The sequence below is a fragment of the Bemisia tabaci genome, chromosome 4, assembly GCF_918797505.1.
Source record: "Bemisia tabaci chromosome 4, PGI_BMITA_v3".
In the NCBI taxonomy this organism is placed as follows: domain Eukaryota; kingdom Metazoa; phylum Arthropoda; class Insecta; order Hemiptera; family Aleyrodidae; genus Bemisia; species Bemisia tabaci.
In genome coordinates, this window is record NC_092796.1 from 61827333 (window position 1) to 61851541 (window position 24209).

Genomic DNA, 24209 nt, shown 5'->3' on the forward strand with positions numbered 1-24209 from the left:
TTACGAGGCGTGGAAGAGCATGAGCAAATCGACGGTGAAACTACCAAACCACGTATCTCGTTTGCGGTGTTTAAAAATCTACGCTCGCATTTTATTTTTTTGAAGTAGACCAAATCAATATCATTCCTTGAAATTTTCACAGAATTTTCTCCGCACGAAGAGGAAAAATCACAGAAATTTTCAAGACTGGACGTTAAGTAGTTTTTCATTTAAAAAATAAAGTATGACAGGAAGTCTGCGACGTCGCAAGCCGAGATACGTGGTTTGGTAGTTTCACCGTCGAAATATCGGTTCACATTGCATCAGCCTGCCGTTACAAAGATTAGATTAATGAGATGAATTAGATGGTTTGCACAGATAGGGTGTAAAAATCGGAGTGAGGCTCGAAAAGTAGAAAACTGAGAATTTAAGAGAGAGATGGAAGAAATGTGTAAGAAAAGGATGGATGAAAAACGTAGAACGTTGCATGGATGCGACATTTATACAAAACTTCGAGGTCCTAAAATTGGTTCCATTGGTTTCCTGGTGAAATTTTGTTCCAGAGGCATCCCTTTAAATTTAAAATGTGACGGAATATTCATCAAAATTTGCAGTTCTAGTGAAGTATTTCTTGTCCGACCTATTTGATTGACTCGATCTGCTGTGCGACGTGGACCTCTTTACGTTGATTTTAGCCGTTTGATAGGCGCTTTTGAATGTCCTATGACTCCCGGTCACCATCAAAAACTATCCTAACTCGTTCAAATTCGGGGTCGGGATATGAGAATTAGAGGTAATTTGGAGAGCCACAACTTTTTTCCCTCCTTCGACTTCTTCCTTCCTATTTCACTTCCTTCTCTCCTTCTTCTCGATCTAAATTTTTACAAACGAGATGACGCGAGGACCGCTTTAACGACCGCGCTTTTGTGGGAAACTTAAGTACATATTTCTTGGAAAATTTCGCGATATCTCGACTTAATCCCCGAAGAGAATGGAAATGGAAAGTGGAAGAAGAGCGTGAGAAAGAGAATGAATGGATGCAATTAGAGTGGCTTAGGAGTTGAAATAGTTGTATGACGCATTTTAACTCATCGAGTGATGTGCGAAAGGCGAGTGACATCAATTAATCGTGTTTTTTAAATGACCATCGCGGCGAAACTTCCATTAACTTTTGCTCGATTTTCCCCGCAGAATAATATTTTGATATTGATATGGAGATCAGTTGCATAAGTTAGAATTGAGCACAGCTCTCCCAGTCCCGTTAGAAACCGTGTAACTTGAATTACCTGTTAGAAATCAAGTTCGCCTTCAACTCGATGAATGCAATTTGAGCGGGTAAGGAGACGGAATAGTTGTATCACGCATTTTAACTTATCGAGTGATGTTTAAAAGGTGAGCGATTTCGATTCTCATCTTCGCGTTCTCTGCAATCAAGTTTCATCTTTATACATGTACTTAATTGCGGTGCTTCAAAGTTTTTATCGCTCTTTTCAAATTAACCTTTTTCTGTTTTCTTTGTGAGAGGTCAGGGAATTTTTAAATTGGATTTAACTCGCAACCCTGGAGATGTCTTGAAAAAATCGCGTTTAGGATTTCAAAAGTTGCTACTTTAAATATGGTGCATTTTAAAGCATTCTTTTCTTCGTAATGATGCAATGTGTCGACGGACGCCGCGAAGGCGAAACTCCCAAACCACGTTGGCGGTGTTTTGAATTCTCCACTTTTATTATATTTTTTTATGGGAATCAAATCAACATCACTCATTGAGGTTTCACAGAATTTTCTTCGGGCGGGCAAGAAAAATCACGAAGAATAAGATTGACCCATTGAGTAATTTCTATTCTAAGAAATAACATGACAGAAAGTGTGCAACGTCACAAATCGAGATACGTGTTTTGGGAGTTCCACCATTGGTATCCCAAAGGTTAAGTTTCAGTATCCTCTATGTGTAGGTATTGTGTCAACTAGGAGAAAAACAGTATTCTGTCTGGCGAATTTCACGCCCTTTTTCTGTAGAATGGACATCCGCGGTTCCAACAATTCGGCAACATTGTTTTTTCTCCATTTAAACCCATGAAAATACACGGATTATCGGAGGGGCCACGTGTTTCGCGACAAAAATCGATTATTCAATACAGGTTTAAATGGAGGAAAGCCAATGTTGCCAAATTGCTGAATCCGCTTCTGAGAATAGACTTCTTCCGAGAGGCATAGTTCTTTAAACCAATTTGAATAAAAGGAAGGGAGCTGGGCCGCAAAATAGTTTTATGAAGGTAAAAATAAGAAATTTTTAATGAATAAAAAACTTATAAGTATCTCTGTCCCGATTCAAGAAGGTATTACTTAGTACCCATTATCTTCCTAAAAAGAGATACCGAACTTAATACTTACGAGTCTTGTTGGAAAAGTTTTCTAATAAAGAATTATCCTAGGCTAAAGCGTAGCTTTTTTTCTTTCTTTCTTTCTTTTTTTGAAAAACAGTATTATCGTAGCTACCTTGTTGGATTTTGCAGCTAGGGTCCTGAAAATGTGTGTGTATGCACTTGAGACAATGCGTAATTAAGATGGCCGTTCTCCCGTTCTCCCGAAAAAGGGCGTGAGTCGGGCGTCGGGATCACACCCTTTTTCCACCTACCGTCTCGAGTGTTCTTTATCACACTCAAATCGATTTATTTCAAAGCGGATATCGCATCAAAAATTAGGCAACTCCCTTTGCCCGAAGAAAGACTTGGGAACTTTCCAAAGATACTTGAAAGACTTTGTTTTTCTCAGGAAAGATCTTCTTGTCTTCGTGCTCATTTACAGCTTGGTAAAGTATTTGTTGATTCTCCGAAAGTGTGTACTGTGTACTTTTTCGCACAGTACATGCGCAAACAAGTGTCGATGGATGATCAGACAGCACTGACTTTATAACTTAGTGCAAAGTTCGAGAGTGCTGATTATTGATCGATTTTTAATCATCGCATCCTCATCACCTTTTTGCAAAGCTCCCTGAATATGAAGGAAAGAAGAAAGCAGATCACAAGTTCCCGGGTTTTTAGGAATATTTTTTTGTTTTTCTGCCTGCTTTACCTATCCTAACCTAACCTTAACCTGGTCCTAACCCGGGCACCTTCGGCTGATTTAACCAGATGATTTTGGCTCCTGTACTGCCGTGCTAAGGAAAACGCCGTATGAACCTTTAGGCGTTACCAAATTTCTTTTAGTAAATCCCGAATTTATGGGAAAATATGTAAACATTTTTCTTTCAATATTTCAGATAATTTTGTTCGCGATTTCACATTAAGTTTCTAAAAATTTCGAGGAAAAATATTCATAGCTTTCTTCAAAAATGAACTTTTTCTCGAAAGAAATTTGGCAACTCTCGAATGTTCATACGGCGTTTTTCCTTAGGACGACAGTGTACAACCCGATTCAAGTTTACTTTCTGGGCTTCAGGCCTAAAGTATATCGACGGTGTAAGTCGGCAATCACATAACTCGGTTTGCGACGTCGCAGACTTCCTGCCATTATTTATTTTTTAAACGGAAAACCACTCAACTGCAATTCTTTAAAACTGCCGCAATTTTTCTTCTCGGTGCGAAGAAAACTCTGCAAAAACTTGAAGGAATGATGCCAATTTGTTCTCCTTTAAAAAAATAACATAGAGGCGGAGATTTTCAAACACCGCAAACGAGATATGCGATTGCCGACTTACACCGTCGATATTCATCGATGAATGCTTCAAGATTAATCAACATGTATTTTGATCCTACTCCTCCTACACTGAAAACGAAAGGGCTCTAACACCAAAGCCGTAGTTATGGGCTTTAAGTATAAACATATCATTTGTTCCGGCGCTCAGGGTGTCTAACTGTCTACTGGTCCGGAAAATCCGTAAATAGTAACGATCTTTTGGATGGCGACCCGGAAGCACTGGAAAAGTGCGGAATTTTTGGCTTCCTACCACATGTGTTTTTTTAAAGCAGCTTGGAAAGTATACAATCTCTCTCGCATTGATAATCAGACCAAATTTTGCAGTAAGGAACCACTATTTCTGGCTCATTTTAGAAACAGCATATGTGTCATTGGTTTCCCTATGCTGCAGAAACTTGCCTTTATGGAAGAGCCAGAGATAGTGGTTCCTTATTGCAAAATGTAATCCAATCAGTGCAGTATTTTATTTGGCCACCATATTGCGAGTGTGCAGCCGCAGTTGAGCCTCAGGCCACCAATGATCTTTTATTTCATGGCTACGTCATTTTTGTCGCGATTTGCGCGAAATTTTTCGAATATCAGCTCAGAAAGGTACTGAAAAAGAACGTAATTGTTCCGCTGATGAGGCGTATTTTTGAGAAAGTACTGTAAAAGTACTTATTTTCTGCCAGTCAGTCTTAGTAGACAACTCACGCGTGCTGAGGCCGTAATTTTTGGATCCAAGAGCCGCCTTTTCGATTTTTCTAAATCCATTGGCCGGAATAACGGCTCTAATATCCGGAACACACGCTCTTTGAATCCGGAGTGGGTGGTGTGCATTTGTACGAAAAATTACAGCTTCTAGTGGAGCTTCCTTTTCTCAGTGTATCATCTGTGGTGGAGTCTTGTGATGAAAGTTCGATAAATTCTGACGCGAAACCCGGGACCCCCCTCCCCTGCTCATCGGCCTATCCTATGTTTACGCGAGCTAGAGATGCTGATCCCAGAAATACTCATGTGCTGTAGGAAAACAACATATGAACACTCAGATATTGCCAAATTTCTTCTAATGAAGCAATTATTTGTATGGCAGTTATTATTATTTTTGGAACTTTTACGGAAACTTCAGATCTAAGTAATTGCGAATGAACAAAATTCAAAGACAAATATTCTTAAGTTCCTCAGAAAATTTGTATTTTATTGAATTAGATTTTGCAACTCTCAACTGCTCATACGGCGTTTTTCCTAGGCACGGCGTGAATATGAATTATCGCGTGTCGCGAAATACCATTGCGACGCTCATAGAGCGATTGCAAAATCTTATACCTCATGCGCTGTCGCAGCGTTTATAAACGCTACATATTTTCTAAGATATTTACCGTAGAGTAATGTCATAGGAATGAAGATATGGCATCGGAACCTCACCTCGTGAGATATTTTTTGCCTCAATGTAGGAAATTTGACGGTTTTTCTGTTATTAACATTCGTTTATGAATTAAAGTATAAGTATGAACTTGATGTAAGATTATTTTCACATACCTACAGGTCCCCTTAAGCTCTCTCTTTTCTCCCGTTTTCTGGATTACTTTGATACCTACTTTCTATAAAACTCTATTATAATGATGAGCCCTCAGATCAGACGTTGCCTATTCTCTACGATAAAATATGAATTTTTAGATACATTTGTGAAAAAATGTCCTTAAATTTTTCAGAATTTTATTCGTGATATGATCCTGCAGGTTATCTGGAAGAAAACACAATTATTCAGGAGCTTTTGGCGCAAGATTCGTAAGATTGGGTCACTGTTTTAACAGTGAAAAAAAAATTCGCCATTCTATCGTTTTTCGGAGTTCATTCATCAGTATCAACGGCTTAAAATCACTTTAGAGCTTCTCTTTAAGAGGGGAATTGGGAAAAGTAAGCGAATCTTGCCTCCAATTTTTTCTGTTGAAAATAAACTTCAGGAGGCTATAATGATTAGAACGTGTCTATGAATTTTGCATGTTTTGACACTATAAAGGTCATCTAGGCGGTCTTTTTTGACGGACTCCCGTCGCCGCGCCGTCTGTTGGGGCGAAAAAAAGAAGGAACATACGTAGTGACAACAAACTGATGAGAAAAAAATGAGTCCCAGGAGACAAGTATGGATTTCATTAGGTGCGCGGGGATCTCCTATTTAGCGTGGCACGCGGCGCGGCGCAGCCCACTGTGACATGTATAGAGTTGGGCTCGCGCCAATTTCCCTGTTAAAAACTTTAACACTTATTTTTTCCCCCGCAAATATTCTTATCCTTGCCCCTCCCGCCCTCACCATCCGTTCGCAGTTTATTTATAACATTTTCCCAATTGATTTTTTTTTCTTTTACCAAGTTTTGCGTTAGGCTTTCGGGCCTACTCGGATCGTGTGCTTGCGCTTGCTACGTACTGAGCCCTAACCGGCAAAGTAGTGGAGAATGGAACTAGAAAGATCAGGGCTGCTCCCGTAGCCAGCGTGGGCTGCCGCTGCGCTGCGTCGCTCATTCCAGCTCTTGGAGAGCCCGCAGACCTGACAGGTTCTTGAAAAGTCATGGTGAAGACAAATTTTTCTTCGGAACATTGAAATTGTTGCTTGAAGTCAAAAAATTAACATAGGTATTTCAAGAGATTTAGCGGCTAAAATTTTCGGTACAGAAAACAATATTTGTTGGTGAAAAATGCTGCCCTCCCCCCTCAAAAAAATGCAAATTCAGAAAATGTTATGGTCCAAATTCCTGAAATAGGGTCGGATTCGCTGGTGCGCTACAGCCCCCCCCCCCCTCCCCCCACGGGCCACTCGAAACGGTTTTTCCTCTTTGAAGTATTAAACCCGCAATGCACGGGCCATTTCATCCCGTCGGCGCCCCGCCCCCCAAACCCCAGAGCGCCAATCCGGCCGTGCCCTGTAAGGTATAGGCAAGAGAAAAGGCAGGGAAATTGGTAGCCCAGAAAACTTGAGCAGTTTCTCCAACGTCTTAAAACAACCGAAGGAAGAAAGTATACAAAAAATACAATTTTAGGGGCAAACATTGAGGTACGGATGTCTAAGAGGAAGTACAAGTGGACGAAATGCAACCGCAACCTCTCACTCATATTTTATAACTGCAGCATAATCTATTGTACTGAAATCTAGTTCAAGGGCGCCGTATCAAAAGTGCGGAACAGCTGTTAACTGATAACTCAATGCATCGCTTCGATTATTTCGAGATCTCGGATCGACTCTTGCTAGTTTCGACTTATTCGGATGCACTTGGCTTCTACTCTATCGAGTCCGTCTAGGAGGTGGAGGATGCGCAACGCGACCGGGGCGGTGCAGTGGCGAACGTGCTGCTTTCATGAGCATTCTGCACTATCAATATCATTTCATTGTCACTGTCGCGTCCGTCACACCGAGAAAAATATGCAGTTTGTGCAATAACCAACGCGGCGTTGCCAATTGTATCTACATTTTTATCTTTACAGCTTCCCCACTGTTGGGCCGAGTTTGGTAGACATGTCGCAGGCAAATAGTGAAATCAGGCATTTTGTCAAATGCATAGGCTGATAGCTAAATTTTGATTGTCTACAAAATTTTGTGAATTTATGGCAGAGAGCTCACGAGTTTTCAGTATTTGTGGAAAAATATCTCATCAAACCTACAAACTCTTTTTGTCTCTTCCTCTTTAATTGCTTCTCATATTTTTAAACGTTGAAATTCTAAAAATGCCGTATTCTCTGACATGCTGAAACTTTCAAGATAAGTGTCTACTCAGGAGCTAAAAATGGTTTAAAATACTATTTTGTGATGCAAATTTTTACTGATGATTTTTTCTTACGGGGTCAATTAATTATTTTGTCTAAAATTAGGCAAAGAATCAGAATTTCAATCTCAGCTAGAATATTTGGATCGCATTTTGCAAAAAGGAACCACTAGCATTGCAATGTTGCTAAGATTGTGCAACTTCTTTTGTCTTGGAGGGAAAAACCCGATTATCCCTCAATAGTTTCTATTTTACTCGCTAAAAAATGTAAATTTAAGACAAAAATTACCATCTAAATTTCATAGTTTTTCACAATTTCCGCAATTTCATTGCAAAGGATGAAGTTGCACAATCTTAGCATCATTGCAATGCTAGTGGTTCCTTTTTGCAAAATGCAATCCATTTGACTATTTGCCTGGGCATTTGACAAAATGCCTGATTTTACTATTTGCCTGCGACAGAAACATGACTTTATTCTATAGGTGGCAATTACCCCACCCCTCCGCAAAAATTCGGCATGTCAGGGAATTTCATTTTGCAAACGATTTTCGTGGTAGGGAAACGTCAGGGAAATCGAAAAACTTGGATTTTTTTTTGTTGAAAATTGATGATGAATCAAGTTTCAAAAAAATGGAATCGATACTAAAATTTCTATCGGAATTTCCGCTGATGTCTTCTAAATTTTATAAATGAGGCAAATGTATCTCGTATAAGTTAAGGCACCATATATTTTGCTCTATTAATAACATTTCATATTCCTAATTCTTACTTACCTACATCTAATTAGTTCAACTATGTCGAAAAATCGAGAATATTTTTCCTTTTTGACAGGGAAATGACAGGGAGTTATTTTTTCCGTCTGTCAGGGAATTTTAAATTTTCCCTCGGATTTTTGGCCGTTTTTGTGAGGGAATTTTACTTTTGAAAATTGCTAGACACCCTGATTAGCGAGTGAATGTGAACATGTGTGTGCTTTCATGTCTTAGTTTTCCATGAAATTAAATTCTAACTGGGAATTCCCGGAATGTCCTCACTGAGCTCCATAATCGGCAACCCTGTTTTCTCTTGAAAATTGTTTCCCACCCTAGGTCATGATTCACAAGCTGACCACGAGTTTTCTCCGCGTGAGGAAGAGTCCATAGTCAGTTGGGAGGCTTAAATGATCGATTGTCGATATTTCTCCATTTGAAGCTATGGTAAAGAATCGATTGTTAAGGTGTTTCCTGCGGACAATCTACATATCGATCCTTATCCATAGGTTTAAATGACAGATAAGTCGATGTATCGCAAAGCACGCCGCACCACTGTCGATAGTGATGAGTTAAGAGGGCGTTCTTCGAATCAAATCCCAATTCTGAAAGCTAACCATTCTCCAAAGTGCAATTCAATCCGCCGGTAATATTCAGAGGATGCAATCATCTGATCAATAATCAGAATTATCAGATACTCAGAAACTTTGAAGAGCCACCTCAAAGGAGAGCGTTGTTTGCTCTCTCTCAGGAGACTCGGGGTCGGGGGTTTCGTCGACTTATGACTAAAATGAAACCTTGCCACATGCCTCTTTTGACATTTTTTGGGAAAGTTCAAAGATGATTTTGGTGTTGCAGCATTACAAATTCTATATTTTTTTAGCATTGAATTATGCGTGTATTATTGATACAAATCGACGGTGTAAGTCGGCAATCACATAAAACGGTTTGCGACGTCGCAGACTCCGTGTCATACTTCATTTTTTAAACGGGAAACCACTCAACGGCAATTCTTTAAAACTGCCGTGATTTTTGTTCTCTGTGCGAAGAAAATTCTGCTAGAACTTCAAGTAATAATGTCAATTTGTTCTCCTTTAAAAAAATGACGTAGAGGCGGAGATTTTCAGACACCACAAACGAGATATGATGTGATCGCAGACTTACGCCGCCGAAATGTAAGCTTTGCAATAGTGGGCCGCCAAAACCAAATTTGAAGTCAATCTAAAAATTCTACTTGGAGGCTTTTCTCATCACCAGGTCTCATTCAAGCGTATTTCAATCATTCACTGGGTTCGTGAGAAGATAGGCAATTTCTGGAAGGCTCTTCAAATCTGTATTATAGTCCGTGAGTACATACCATGGGGGGGGGGGGGGGCGCCCCCTGGCCGCTACGGGGCTCAACTCCTAGAGGACGTCATTTGCCTTCGAAGAGCTGCTTTCTAGGTCATTTTTCAAAAATTCAAAGAGAAGGGCTCGTATTGTCGTTCCTCATTCTCATCCCTCTCCTCTCCTTCTGCTCTTATCTCAATTTCCAAGTGAGCCCATAATAACTCCATGCTTTTCAGCAGTGGCGTGGCGTGAATTGCGATTTATCGATTGTTACGCCATTTAAACCTATGGAAAAGGATCGATAAACGGGGTGTTCGCAGCGAACACCTTAATAATCGATTCTTTACCATAGGTTTAAATGGCATAACAATCGATAAATCGCAATTCACGCCACGCCACTGCTTTTCAGGGCTCACGCAGAAATATAGAGATACGCCGTTACGTCAGAGGAGCGACGATCAAAGGGTTGTTCCCAAATGTATTGTCGTCCCAGTTTGATAATCCTCAGAATTGTAAAAATTGCCCCAGGAAATCTCCAGAACGAGGTACAAGGTTGCCACAGTCAGGGAAAACCGGGAAATGTCAGGGAATTTGAAAAAGTCAGGGAAAACCTGGAATTGTCAGGGAAAATGACGAAAATGTCAGGGAAAAATTGTCAAGTCACTTTTATTTGCTTTCTATACTAGGTTTGACGTTTCCCACAATAGATTTTGCGTGGAAAACTATTTGAAATTATGTCTTTTTAACCATCTAGCATATCCTCAATTTTCAGGGAATTTGACCAAAATGTGACAGGAAAAACAGGGAAATGTCAGGGAATTTTAATTTCTTCATCCTGTGGTAACCCGAGGTAGGTATGAGGAAAAATGAAAATCTTGAGGGTCCAAGGGCTTATCGACGATGAAACTGCGAAGATGCGCATTTCCTTTTTCGATGTTTCAAAATCTCTGCTCCTAGTTTATCTGGACTAAGTAAGGAGAACGAAGTAATACTATTGCTTGTTTTGAGAGAAGTTTACTCTTCACATTGCGAGGAATAATCAAGGAAGTTTTCAAGGAATCATGTTGACGATTGTCCCATTCGGAGAATTTACGGCATGATGTCCGGAGCATCGCAAACTGAACCACGCGTTTTTCGCAGTTCCGCTGCTGCGTCGTCATACATACGGCAAAAGTGCAAAACCACGTATCTCGGTTAATGACGTTGCAGACTTTCTGCCGTGCTTTATATTTTGGCTTCGGAATACTAGTTATCGTAATTTCTTGAAATCTCCCTTGATTTATCTTCTCTCTTAGAGGAATATTCTGTATAAAAATCAAGCGATCAAGGTGGCTTGTTTCCCTGCGAAAAAATAAAATAGGAGCGGAAATGTTGAAACCACGCACGATACGAGGTTACCTGATTACGAGATACGCGGTTTCGCACGTAGGCCATGCATGTGATTTATTGAAACTGCGGGGTGTGAAATCCGGCGCATTAAAGTTGTTTGCGAGTCTGAAGCTGCTTGAAAGCTCGCAGCTCCGTTGCACTTCCCATTCATGGCTTTACTCAGCAAACAAACACTGCCGTGCGGCCGGAAGAACGCCGTATGAACTTTCAACAGTTGCCGAATTTCCTCGGATGAAAAGTGTATTCTGCGGGAAAGTTATGGATATTTGTCCTCGAAATGTTCAGACATTACAGATTGAATTGCGAACAAAATTGACGGGAAAATGTGAAGAAACGTAAGTATTGGCAATTTCTCCAATAAATTGGTTTTTTTTTATCGGAGGAACGTGGCAACGTCTAAAAGTTCATGTGGCGTTTTTCCGTCGGACGGGAGAACAGGAGTGGTGGAGCTTTCACACGGTCTCGGCTGACTATTTAATGGGTCTTGAACCAGTCGCGAACGCAAATGAGCGAGTGCGACTATGTTGATGTCGCCGCGGCGCGGCGGCTGCATTTTGCATTGTAGACTGCACACTGCATCTCACCTCGAATTTTACAGCATGGGTGCCCTTCGCCTTCGAGACTTGGAGTCCGCTTATCTATTTTTACGTCAGTCTCAGTTTTAGTATTTAATCCTCTCGCGTTTCCGCATGAGCCTGTGACAAAAAGCCCCATGTCCCATCTTCGTCTCATCCGTTTTCTTTCAACTCTCTATGCATGTCTTCTCTTTTTAGTGGATTGTCTCTACGATAATTGATTTAGATCAACGAGTGCATCGTCGTTCTTTGCGTCAGGGTCCGTTACGGTATTACGCAACGCACTTTTTCAGCTTTTTATCCCCCCTACCCCTTGTAACGCAGCCTTACAGACTACACCCTCCTTTTGCGTTACGTAACGTTGGCCTGACTCCCCTCCCCCCCAACTTTAAGAAATCAGAAACCGCTGAGAAAACAGCTTGAAAGAAATCGGGGTTTTTTTCGGAGGTATTTCGCTGAAATATGACGGGAATAGATCAACAAAGGTGGGAAAATACCTAATTAGATTTATTTTACTCATAATTTTATCAGAAAAGTGCACTCGGTCAATATTGAATAAGATAACCACTACAAAAATATTATTGATGTATAAAAAATGAGAAGAATGTTGAAAAAGACAACATTTTTAATTTTTGCGCACAATTTTGTCAAGTTCGTAGACAAAAAGATAGAACAGGAATTGAATGAATTTCAAAGTATGAACAAAATAAAGCATTAAGTAAATGATCAAAAAATTGCAAAGAATCCAGAGTTGAAGGTACTTTGGTATTTTTCAATTTTTGCACGTTTCTTTCAAAGTCTCCCCCCCCCCCCCCACCAGCTCGGGTTTGTTATGTAACGCTGAACTTAACATCCTTCCCCCTTTTAAGGCTGGCTCAACCCCCCTCCACCTTTAATTGCGTTACTTGAACGGCCCCTCGATGCATTTTCAGACGTCATGTCCCGAATTCGAAGACTGACATTTCCAGAAGTGCACTACTGCTCCATCCTCATTAAAAACTAGCCGTTCTGGACGCGCTTTGCGCGTCCGTCACGGCCAGCCAAGGGGCTGCGCTCCCTGGACCCCCGATCACTCGCTACGCGAGTGACATTCGGCTCGCTCCGCGAGCCATTCTTCTCAGTGATTGGACATTTGATCACTAAGATGTATACATTTTGGAGACTCTGGAGGCAAAAATGATTTCGTCACAGAACCTTGTTGCCGGAGCGTGCCATCATTTGCACATGAATAGATGCGTGGAGATGAAGCGATGATGGGGATCGATCATTTCTTCAAAAACGCATTTGACTGGGACGTCATCCCACCGGGTGGCAGAAAAAGACAATCCATGGATCTCCTTCCGCGATTTGACTTGCTGAAGTAGCAAAAGTTCATCTTTACCTCTTAAGAAGATTATCGGTGGCGTAGGGGTCTAAAAACTGCTCAACGATAGTATAGTTCGAGTTTCGAATCGCAATGAGCCCATTCGTGTTTTTTTCTTATACTTTCATCGCATATAAATTTCTCTGATGTTTTTGTTTTATTCTCTCTGATTGCATATTAGTAATCATATCCTCATTTCATTTCCTTTTCCTTTCCTTTTTCCCTTTCTGTAGCATCTGTGTCCATTTACAATTATTATTTTAAAATAGCTTTCCCCTAGTAAACAATTGATGCTTCAAACGGAATCAATTGTTTTAATGACATTTAAATCATGGGTTTTCCCAGAAAGGCAGCCTCTCGTCCCTCCCGGACTCCATTGTTGCCAGATAAGTTGCTTTTTTAGCACTTTTCCCAATTCAAATCCATGTAAAATATTCACATTTATCGCACAATCTGGCAACCTCTCGAGTAAAATAGAAAAAGGTAGAATCGCTCAAAGTCTGAATTCTTCTAAGTTTATGATATGCCCTATTTCCCTAAAATGCTTCCTTTTTACGAGTCTGCTATCCTCGCAATCACCCTATGTTAGGGTGACACCGTCGTCTGAAAAAACGGTAATTTCATTCCAAGGTTGCAAAATTGACTCAAACAATTTAATTTTTTCACAAGAACATACCCATGTAAATCATGTCCAAAATTGTTCATATTTTTGCACGAGATCAGATGAAAAATTAGTGGAATTGGCAGCTAGGAATGCCGAAGATTCTCCTGGCATGACTGTATTCGCGAAGGGGGCTTCGGCTGATTTAAAGGATATGTATAGAATAAATTAAGACTCAGAAAAGGTGTATTAATGACAATTATTATTGAAGCGGAGGTTTATGATGGCTATCTTTCGGCCCACTCTCAAATTCCTCAAATCTTCGATGTTCTGCTCATTGAAGGTCTATATTTCCCGAAATTCATCATGATTTGGTCATTTTTGGGTCTAATACTGGCCGATAATAATGAGTCTGAAAGCTGCTTTTGACGAAAAATGCGGGTTGTCCGGACTTGAGGCCGAACACCGACAAAACCGTATTTTTCGCCCAAATCGACCCTCTGACCTACGTTTAGGCCAATATTAGACTTGACTAGAGACATTATGAAATTTACCAAAGAAAATTATCACATCATGCTGTATTCCGTAGAATAAAGGCCTGCTTCCAGAAGAAAAAAATCGTCGGGAATTCAGCCAGGTTGGACTCAAAAACGGACCTTAATGATACTCCGCTTTTTGTAAATGAGAAAAAAGGATCGAAAATATTGAAAACCCTCATGTACTATTAAAATCACATGCAGTTGTCAATGCGACTTTTATGCTCTATTTCGCACCTCTTAAGAATGTTTTAGCGGGGAACCGGGGGACCGGATGATGTCATTCAACACCTATCCGTTGTAAACAGGATCGCCACGTTCCGATTCAAATACCCCCCCCCCCCCCCTCCTCCACCCAACACCTTCACTTTCAAGACTGGAAGTTCACGATGTAATTTTGAAAAGCAAACGCGAAATGTTCCCCAATGAGGTTTGCCCCTCCCTTGTTTCGCTCTATTCCAGAACTCAATGAATCGTTGACGGATCCATTCGTAAAAGAGAAGAGAGGAGACTTTGAGGGTCGAGTGGATATCGATCTGACCACAAGCGAGGTTATTAAGTACTTCACTCTGAATTTTTCTCCTTCAGAACTCCTTCTAAAATCCCATCGGATTTGCAGAGCTTTGGAAACTTCCTCGTTTAAGCTTCCTAAAAATATCGAACCTCGATCGACCTTTACTGTGCTCACTGCTCACCCTGGATCAACTGACTATTGAATGAACCAATGAACGTAATTGATTCAGGGTTGCAAAAACTGCCCCATCATGCGATCCGCGGATCAGGTGGTCGGTGAGGAAAGTTTTGTCCAAAACGACATCGAAACACATTTTTGGAAAAATTCCAACGTTTTGACCAAATTTTCATAATTGAAGAGGGAGAGGGGGGGGGGGGGGGGTCCAGTTCCTTTGAAAAAATGACGGAAAGTGAGGACATTTCTCGGAGGAGAGGGAAATTTCGGATTGCTGTAAACGTTCGGCCGAATGGCTTTTCTTGCATCCCTGAAATTATTGATGACTGCCTAACAGGATGAAAAGTTCTTGAAAGGTTAGTAAAAATCCGGAAAAGTCAGTGCACTTCACCCAACTCTAAAGCGCCATGCAAACGTCAGAGAATTTTGCCGTGGAGCCTTGAAATGTTTTTCTCTAGCCTTAACATTATATTTCTCAATTTCAGCAGACTTCTTGCTTAACATTTTTCGTGAGATGAAACTTGATGAAAAATTCCGCTCATTCCTCTCGAACAAGAAAAAAACATAAATTGGAAGAGTTTTACGTCCAAAATTTCCGGAAAGAAAAGGAACTACGGAACCCAAGAAAAGTTGTGACCCTGATGCAATCAGAGTCTACCGACCTTTCCGCCGTTCCTCTCGTGTTCCTCAGTACATGCAAGTTCTCACGTAGCTTTGAGCTATTGTCCTCTTCTTTCTTTTCATCACTTAGCTCCGAACTGTGCAATTAAAATAATCGAAGACGGAGTGAGAAAGTGCCCGCTATCCTGGATCGGGGTGATCTCGGGTTGTCCCTAGTTGCGACCTATAACCTTGAATGTTGAATACAACCAGGGTCATCTCCTTCGTCCACGATGACACTTTCCCTCTGCAGTGGCATTTTATCGATGCTCTACTTTTTCGTTTGAACGGCTGCGGCTCTAGTCCTCGAGACTGTGCAATCACTCAATTTGCGCTAAATTTCAGCCTCGCGTCGCCGCCGCCGCCGTCGCAGAGTCGTCAATTATACCGTCTAATTATTGACGCTCGCCCCCGCCCTGCCCAAGCGGCCGTCTTGGAGCAGCATGCAAATTGCAAACGCTGTGCACTTTGTTTCAAGAATCGCCTTCCCGCCTGGAGTTGTACTTCCAAACGCCCCTCCTTGTCACTTCGGAGGGTCTGCACAATTAAACGAATCACGTAATTATATTGATTGACTCTCCAGTAGTTTCGCTTACTGTTGCCGTCCTAAATACTTGATCCAGGGTTGCCACAGTCAGGGTATACCGGGAATTGCTCGGGAATTTTATTCAAGTTCGGGAAACCTTGTCAACAGTGTTCGAAACTCGCCTTTGAGTTTTAGGAGCCATGTGGCGCAACAAGCCCGATTTTTAGGTGCCATTGAAGATTTTTTAGGGGCCAAATTGACTTTTTGCCTGTATATTACGGCGCATTTAGTGAAAAGTTAGACGCAATATGTTTTCGTAACAGAACTAGTAAGTAGCTGTAACCTGGGGAAGACAAAAGCACTAAAAATGAAATCGTGAAGAATAGAAAAAGCTTTCACTTGTAGTGCTGAAAATTCTGAGTTTTTAAGCGTGCCTATAGGGCTCGCTTTTTGAAATCACTCGGATGTACTGTAGTACAGCACACCGATCGACCAATGCTTTTCAAGGGGCGGTCCGAATTTTTTTTTCCGTCGGATCCGTTCTTCCGTTTTTGAACCGTTATAGTGTCAAGCCCTGAAGGTCATTCATCGAGAAACCGAATTATCCTGTTACTGGAAACCCTTGAGAACATTTCTCCCGTGGAAAACCGTATTATTTTCTTCATAGGTACGTCAAATAAGCTTTTCTACGCTCGGAGGATTTAAATTAGAAGTTTAAATGCCGCCATAACTATTTAGCGAATCAGCGTCTTTTCAAAAGCGGTTAAACCCAAGTTGGCTGCATCTCCATAGTTACAACTGCAGCGAAGTGAGCAATCTCCAATTCGACCAATTGGAAGGCAGAGTTTTGGAGGTTAGGTTCCCTTGTTGATTCTCTGAGTGTAAGTTGCAGTTATAAGTTATAGTCCAGGCGCCTGGTAAGTCTACCTGGAATTTTGGGTACACAGCGATTTTTTTGGCCTACTTTATGTTTTTTGGGTCGCTGAATCCGAATCTGAAGTTTCCGCACGCGTATCTGGTGAGCATTTTCCGCTATTTTGAAAAAATGGCCTAAAAAGGCCTTTTTTTGCGGTTTTTTTTGATATAGCGGCTACGGATGAGGAAAAGTCCCGGATTTAGCTAATGTTTTGAATAGCTGACATAATTTGGAAGAAAATGGTGTATACATATGTTAGGTTTGCTTAAAAATTGAGGAAGATACAGCATCGTGAACATCGCGCCTATTCACGTTTTCGCGGCGCACCCGTCAACGCGCGATCCGGCTCGCCGCGGTCAGCCAAGTTCCGAAGCGTTCTAAAGTTCCGAAATCCGAGGTTCCTCAATTTTTGAGCAAACCTAGCATATTCATATACCATTTTCTTCCAAATTTTGTCAGCTATTCAAAACATTAGCTAAATCCGGGACTTTTCCTCATCCGTAGCCGCTATATCAAAAAAACCGCAAAAAAAGGCCTTTTTAGGCCATTTTTTCAAAATAGCGGAAAATGCTCACCAGATACGCGTGCGGAAACTTCAGATTCGGATTCAGCGACCCAAAAAACATAAAGTAAGCCAAAAAAATCGCTGTGTACCCAAAATTCCAGGTAGCCTCATTTTTAGCTACCAGGCGCCTGGACTATTACTCATTTTTGCGGAAGAGCGCTCATTTAGAAACATTCTTGGCCACACTGGAAAAAAAAACATTGGATCTAGAGTCCAGACTCTTGAGAACATTGACAAGAAAAATAACTCTTGATTCAATCAGATTTAAGCTTAAATCAAAAGGAAATCCGCTCAAATTAAGAGGCTTGGTTCTTGATTTAAGCTTGAATCTGATTGAATCGAGAGTATTTTTTCTTGTCGATGTTTTTAAGAGTCTGGACTCTAGATCCAATGTGTTTTTTTTTCCAGTGCATCTTGCTTTGAATTGGAATTAGAGGGCAAGCTGCCTTTTTGGGCCCTAAGCCCTCCCACCATGAAGCGAGCTGTCCATACTCTCTCTCTATACAGGTGCTCTAGGTACAGGTGATCTGAGACACTTTGTATGTTATTTCCTCGTTACAATGAGGGGTTTGGCGGGAAACACAGAAAATCGATGAAAATCAGTAGATATAGTCTGTAGCGTAAAGAACATGATTAATTTATTTTATTTAGCATTAAATATATTTTGCGTTCTTCCGCTCTTTTTTGGAGGCAAATGCAGAAAATCGATCGCGTTACAGCATTTCTGCCTTCAGATAAGCTTACGTTACCCTTGGATTTACTCCCCCCCCCCTCTTCCTTCCCGATATAAGTTTATGCAAAAACTAAGTCGAATATGTGCATTACAAATGTCGAGTCGTAACAATGGACCACTAGACAAGGTACGAATTTCAGCACTCTGATATATGATCCGTAACCAAAATTTCACGTAGAGCACGATGCGCACAATGAAAATTATCGAAATCAACTCCTCACAACGATATTTAATGATTCTTGATGCGTGAATTCAAACCACCCGCTCATGAAAACTCAATGCTCTACGTGATTCACATCGCGCGCTAAACGTTATCATGACAGTCTCTGCGCGATGTAAAAATCTGGCAACCTCAATCTTGACGCTTTGGCTCAGCTATAGCAAATTGCCTATAGTTCGAACAACACATGGTGGGAAATGAATATTGCTCGATTAAGAAACTTGCTGAGACCGTTGTCGTGCGCGATTTGACTCACGTAGAGCTTTGAGTTTCTTGTGAGCGGGCAGTTCAAATTCCTCGTAACCAATGTGAAATGAAAAGGTTAATATCTTCGTTAGGAGTTGGTTTCAGTAATTTTCGTTGCGCGAATCGTGTTCTACGTGAAATTTTGGTTAAGAAACATGTACCGGAATGCTTAAATTCGTACCTTGTCTAGTGATCCATTGTAATAATAAATCGTTCAGGATAATTTGAATTCGTAGGTTGGTCGCCCTTTTGGGCCCGAACTCTATTGGCAGAGGCATCGGTGGAGGCCTGATGGATTTTCGGAGTTTCACTCCTGTCTATCAGGTATTTTATCGGTCATGATTTTGGCTCGGACGAAGTCAGAGACTGCGAGGTTGAATAGGGATTGACCCCGGCAAATCAAAATTTCGTCATCTCAATCCCAAATAAAGCCCCCCGCCCCCCGTGTCCCTTGGGAAGTTGAAGAAGCTGAAATTCGGATTTCGTAGGGTCGATTCTTATTTTTTCTGAAATTAGGTTCCGCGGTCCCCAGCCTCGTTCAACCCACAATAACCGAGAAAAGAGCTCAACACGGCACGGGTAGTCTAGGACACCCTGATGTGCATGTTTCAAAATAGGGCATCATACAAGATGTTTAGGGGGTGCAAAGTGAGATTTTGTGAGCTAAGCTTTTTTAGACTTCGCTTATCTTGATTTTCTAGCGATTTTAATTTTAAACCTCTTTCCACCTAGTTTGCAGCTGTATAGCCTTTCCGTAGTTGATATAATTATGCTTTCGGGAAGGCTGCGCTCAGTGTTGATTTTAGAGATTAGGTAGCAGCATTAGATAAGTAGATCTCCATGCGTCTCAATGAAACGTAGTTGTTTCTCTTAAGCAGGCTCACAACTTCAAAATACCATTTTTCTTCAAATTTAGCGTTTTTCAATATTGACGTCATGCCAAAACACCATTGCTCAATTCTTTTCGACTTGATGATACCATTTACTCAGTACTAAATTTTTGGGAGATGAGATTGTGGCCTTTTTAGTTTTTTCGTTTGCGGTCATACGCTGAAATGGAAAATTTCATGAAAAATAAGATTTTGAAATTTCACTTGAAATTTCATGAAATTTCAATGAAACCGTGAAAAATTAAAATCTAAGCTTGATTTTCAGTAATTTTTTGATTCTAGTAATTTTTTCTGCCCAACTGCTTGCCACAACAAGACGAATATGCATAGGGAGTATTAGGGAGTCGTATCTCGTGCCCTCTTGCCGTCACGCAACAAAATGGCGGCTAAAATCGAAATGATTCAACCGTCGTTGTTTGTTTTGTCTGCATTCGTGCCATAGATTTTTGGTACTGTAGATTTTTGCCGGTCAACTAAGACAAAATGATCATAAAATTCCTACCTTTACTTTTCGTTGTTCGTATTCTTTTGGCTCTAAACTTCATGTATTCACTGCGAAGAAAATGATTTTCAGTAAAAAAAAAAAATAAATAAAAAAATATAAAAAAACGGTAGAAAAAACAAAAAAAAAAAAAAAAAACAGCAGAAATATGTACTCCAACGTTACATACAATGCACTGAGTACTGGGCTCTTCATCTATAATTCTTGAAATTTACCATTTAAATGCAAATAAAGTTTAGAGCAATAGAAAAGAAAGGTACTTAGGTACATACTATTTATTCTAATCTTAGAGAAGAATTTTACCTACTGAAAAGAATAGCACAATCATGACTTTTTTTTGAGGGACACAATTGTTTTACGATGCCATATTATTTATAGGAGAGTAACAAGACTAGCTAATTGGAAAGAAAGAAAAAACAGGCGTGAGGAACAATAAGAAAATGTATTATTATTAAATTTAGGAACATGAGTGAAGAAAAGGAATTAAGGGGCCAATAAATCAATTTTTCAAAAAAATTGAAATTTATGAGGCCTTTTGAAATTTCACTGAAATTTCACGTGAAATTTCACCTCATATCATACGACGTTTCTACGCGCCTCAAAACCTCGTTAAGGTTAGTCGTCGATGTTTCTCCCGCCAATGGGCTCAAAGCTATCGGTTTTTTAATGGCAGGTAGCTTAGTTTATTTTTTTTTTTAAATGGAGGGGAGGGGGATCCTCTTCCGTTTTGCCACGATTCATAAATCGTATGCGCCGCAAAAATCCTGAGGTCATCGCCCTTTAGCGTGTTCGGACGAAAAGATGTAATTACTCATACGTTACAGCAGCACAATTTACACGCCTGTTTATCGTTAATGGACCATGAGAATTCATTGAACCGTAAGCTCAGGGCCAGAGGTGTGAAAAAGGGAAAGTCGGGGGGGGGGGGGGGGGGCTAAAGTTTTGTTTTTGCGCCCAAGGTCTGCCCGCACGTCCACCTCTATGAATGAAGAGGGAAGTGAATTTTTGGCTCGGATACCCGAGCGGAAAGGGGGAAGATAGAAGCGCACTAAAATACATAATCATCAGTGATTGTCACTGTAACCGATCCCGCGCCTCTCTTCGCCTTCCGACGCTTCAGATAATTTGGTGGACGCCATATTTTGTGTCAAAACGACATGCGATGTATCGCATAGATTGGTTCCATTTTGTCCAGCTACTCGTCACTTTTCTCGAATTTTGAGATCGCAATTCTGTTGTTTAGACGAAAGAATTCACTTACCAATTTTGACAAACAAATTCAACTTAATAAAGGCGTGTTTTTTCTAGAGGAAATATATCGCATTCGATAGTGATATTGAAACTGCACTCGAATGCGATATTTTCCCTCTAAAAAAACCGAGCCTATATTACGTTGAATTTGATCGTCAAAATTGGTAAGTGAATTATTTAGTCTCCTGACAACAGAATTGCAATCTCAAAATTCTAGAAAAATGACGAGTAGCTGGAAAAATGGAACCAATCTTTGCGATATCTCGCATGTCGTTTTGACACAAAATATGGCGCCCATCGAATCACCCAGGTCGTTTCAATGTTTGCTCCTTATTGACGGTATTAGTGCCACGTCACAGCCGGTATCGATCGTATCGAATTGGATACAAACAATTCAACCTCACGATTCAAACACCAACCGTGATAATTCCAGGAATGATTCGCGCAGTTTGAAATAAGAATTGGTGTTATTAGAGAAATTTTTCTAATCATGAAACGTTCCTGTATGATTAAACTCTATCTTATCCTTGAGTTTTTCCAGTCAGTCGACAGGATAATGCAGTTTTAGAAGGGGGGGGGGGCATCATGTCAGTCTTTTGACAGTGAAATCGTGAAATTCGGATGGAGAAAGAGGAGGGTGGTCAATGTAAGGTTTTGTTCAATTATTTGGATCCAATTCGATGCCTGTGAAGTGGCACTAATAGCGTCGAAAGACGGTGAACTTTATAAACACGTATCTCTGCCTCTGCCTTCAACGCTGTATACCTCCCGTCATCATCTATTTTTTAAACAGAACAATACTGAATGTCATCTCTTGAAAACTACCCTGATTTCTTCTCCAGGTACGTGTCAAGAATATTCTACGAAAAATTCAAGCTGTAGTGTTGATTCGTCTTCCTTTGATAATGTGAAATGAGAATGACGTATCACAAACGAGATACGCGAGTTTTTGTAGTTTCATCCGAAGTGTGGTCGTTCACGAAGAAAAATGGGCACGAATTTCATCTAATCATAGTGCAATTATACTTACGTCTTCTATTGAAGAAAATGAATGAAATTTTTCTCTTCTGTTTTCTTAACTCTTAGATGCCGAAAGCGGGTCAAATTAATCCGAGGCTTGCTAGAAACACGTGACCCGCGGGTTTTATGGGGCCGCTACTTGCGAGCTTTAGAGGTGGGCTCACAAATATATCGTAAACAGCGGGTCGATTGTTGAATCGTTATCGAAAGAACTCGATCGATAAATCCCTATCTCGGCAATGTTTTTTATCGATCAAGGTCATTCGATAACGATTCAACAATCGACCCGCAGGGTGTCTAGCAGCAGGATTGTCCCGATTCTATCAGGATTTGAAGTCAATCAGGATTTAATCCCGAGTTCATCAGGATTTGAGGAAAAATCGGTCGTAAAATCAGGATTTGAGGAAAAATCAGTCGTAAAATCAGGATTTGAGGCAAAATCGGTCGTAAAGTCAGGATTTGTGAAAAGTCGGCCGTCCGATCGGATTTTTTTTTCGAGCTATTTTTGTGAAGTAATACATTCGCTTAATTTTTCTCCGCAAAAAATCAGAATTTGGAAAAATTATAAAATCAGGATTTAGCAGTCAGAAATCAGAAAAATACAGGATTTCCTCGAATGAAAATACACTAGACACCCTGGTAAAGTAAAAACAGGCATAAAATTGAAAAGAAAGAAAAAAAAATCGAGTGTCGGGACAGCTACCCCCAGAAAGCCCAAACCGGGTCAAATTGACCCGACCATTTCTTCTGGGTGAGTTGTAGTGCCGGTAAAAACTAGCTTTAGACATAGGTCTACAAATACATCCTAAAATGAATCATAAAACACATCGAAGAAAAGAAAAAAAATCATGTGTCAACACAGTCGAAGATAGGAGCGTCGTATTCGGGCCCCGTATTTTAACTTTTCTACCGAATCTTTGCGACCCCTCATTGGCAGCCTAGAGCGGAGCATTGCGAGTTTACGCCTCGCGCCATCGCGCCTTCAACTTGACAGATGCAACGCGAATATCCATCAAGCACGAATAGTTGTATCTCTGCGCCGTCATCAACGCGCGGTCTTTACCTTGCTCTATCTCTATGTTGTGTCGGTTCCAGTTGTATTATTTGAAGCGACACTTCAAAAGCCACGTGAGAAACACAACCGAAGATAGGAGAGACGCAATCGGGCCTCGCTTTTTAACTTTTCTCCCAAATCCGAGCGACCCCTCACTGGCAGCATAGAGCGGAGCAATGCGATTTGACGCCTCGCGCCATCGCGCCTTCAATTTGGCAGATGCAACGCGCACATCCTTCAAGCACGAATAGTTGTATCTTTGCGCTGTCATAAAAAATCGTGCATTAATCTCGCTCCACACACATCGCTTAACTAATAGATTATGCGTGAACCCATTAACGGACACTGTCCACTTGAAGTTCGCCTTCAGTCTCGTCGCATAGGCAAAAATCATACCAGGGATCCATTAAAATACACATTTTTATCGCTTCAGAAGCTACGATTGAACCGCGCAATGACTGATGTTGATTATCCATTGGTAGAGATCGTCCATCTGAAGCTTGCCCTCAGTTTTTCTGCCTATAGGCAACAAACGCACTGCAGAGCACGAATAATGGATCTATTCGAAAATCGCAAATTAATCTTGCTCTGTAAACTTTGCTAAAAGAATAGACCATTCGTAAACCTATTGACAGACGTCGGTTACTTTAGGCAGTCCATGTTTTCTCATCAAATTTGATGCAGAGGACGCATTGAAACTTCCCGAATTCAACCCCTAAGTGAAAAAAATAGCCGTTTATGTGTGTGTCAATTCAAACATCCCGCTTACTGAAAATCAAAGCTTACACAAGTAAAATCTATCGCGTAAGTAATTTGTATCAGGTAGGAAGGAAACATGTGTGTAATCATGCTCCAGTTATTCCAACGTGAAGGTTGTTTTTTGATGGCTGATTTGACCCAAAATGGTTTCTTGACGAATGGGAAGTTTGAATTTTTTACTGTTTACTTACAATGTTAACAGTGAACATTGATTTTCTCACCTATGTG

The 24209-nt window shown here is 40.7% G+C and overlaps 1 protein-coding gene across 2 annotated transcripts in view; it reads left to right on the plus strand.

Moving 5' to 3' along the window:
* The window catches only part of LOC109031724 (uncharacterized), a 52944-nt gene that overhangs the window by 8744 nt on the left and 19991 nt on the right, over nucleotides 1–24209 (plus strand). The gene's annotated exons all lie outside the window — the stretch shown is intronic.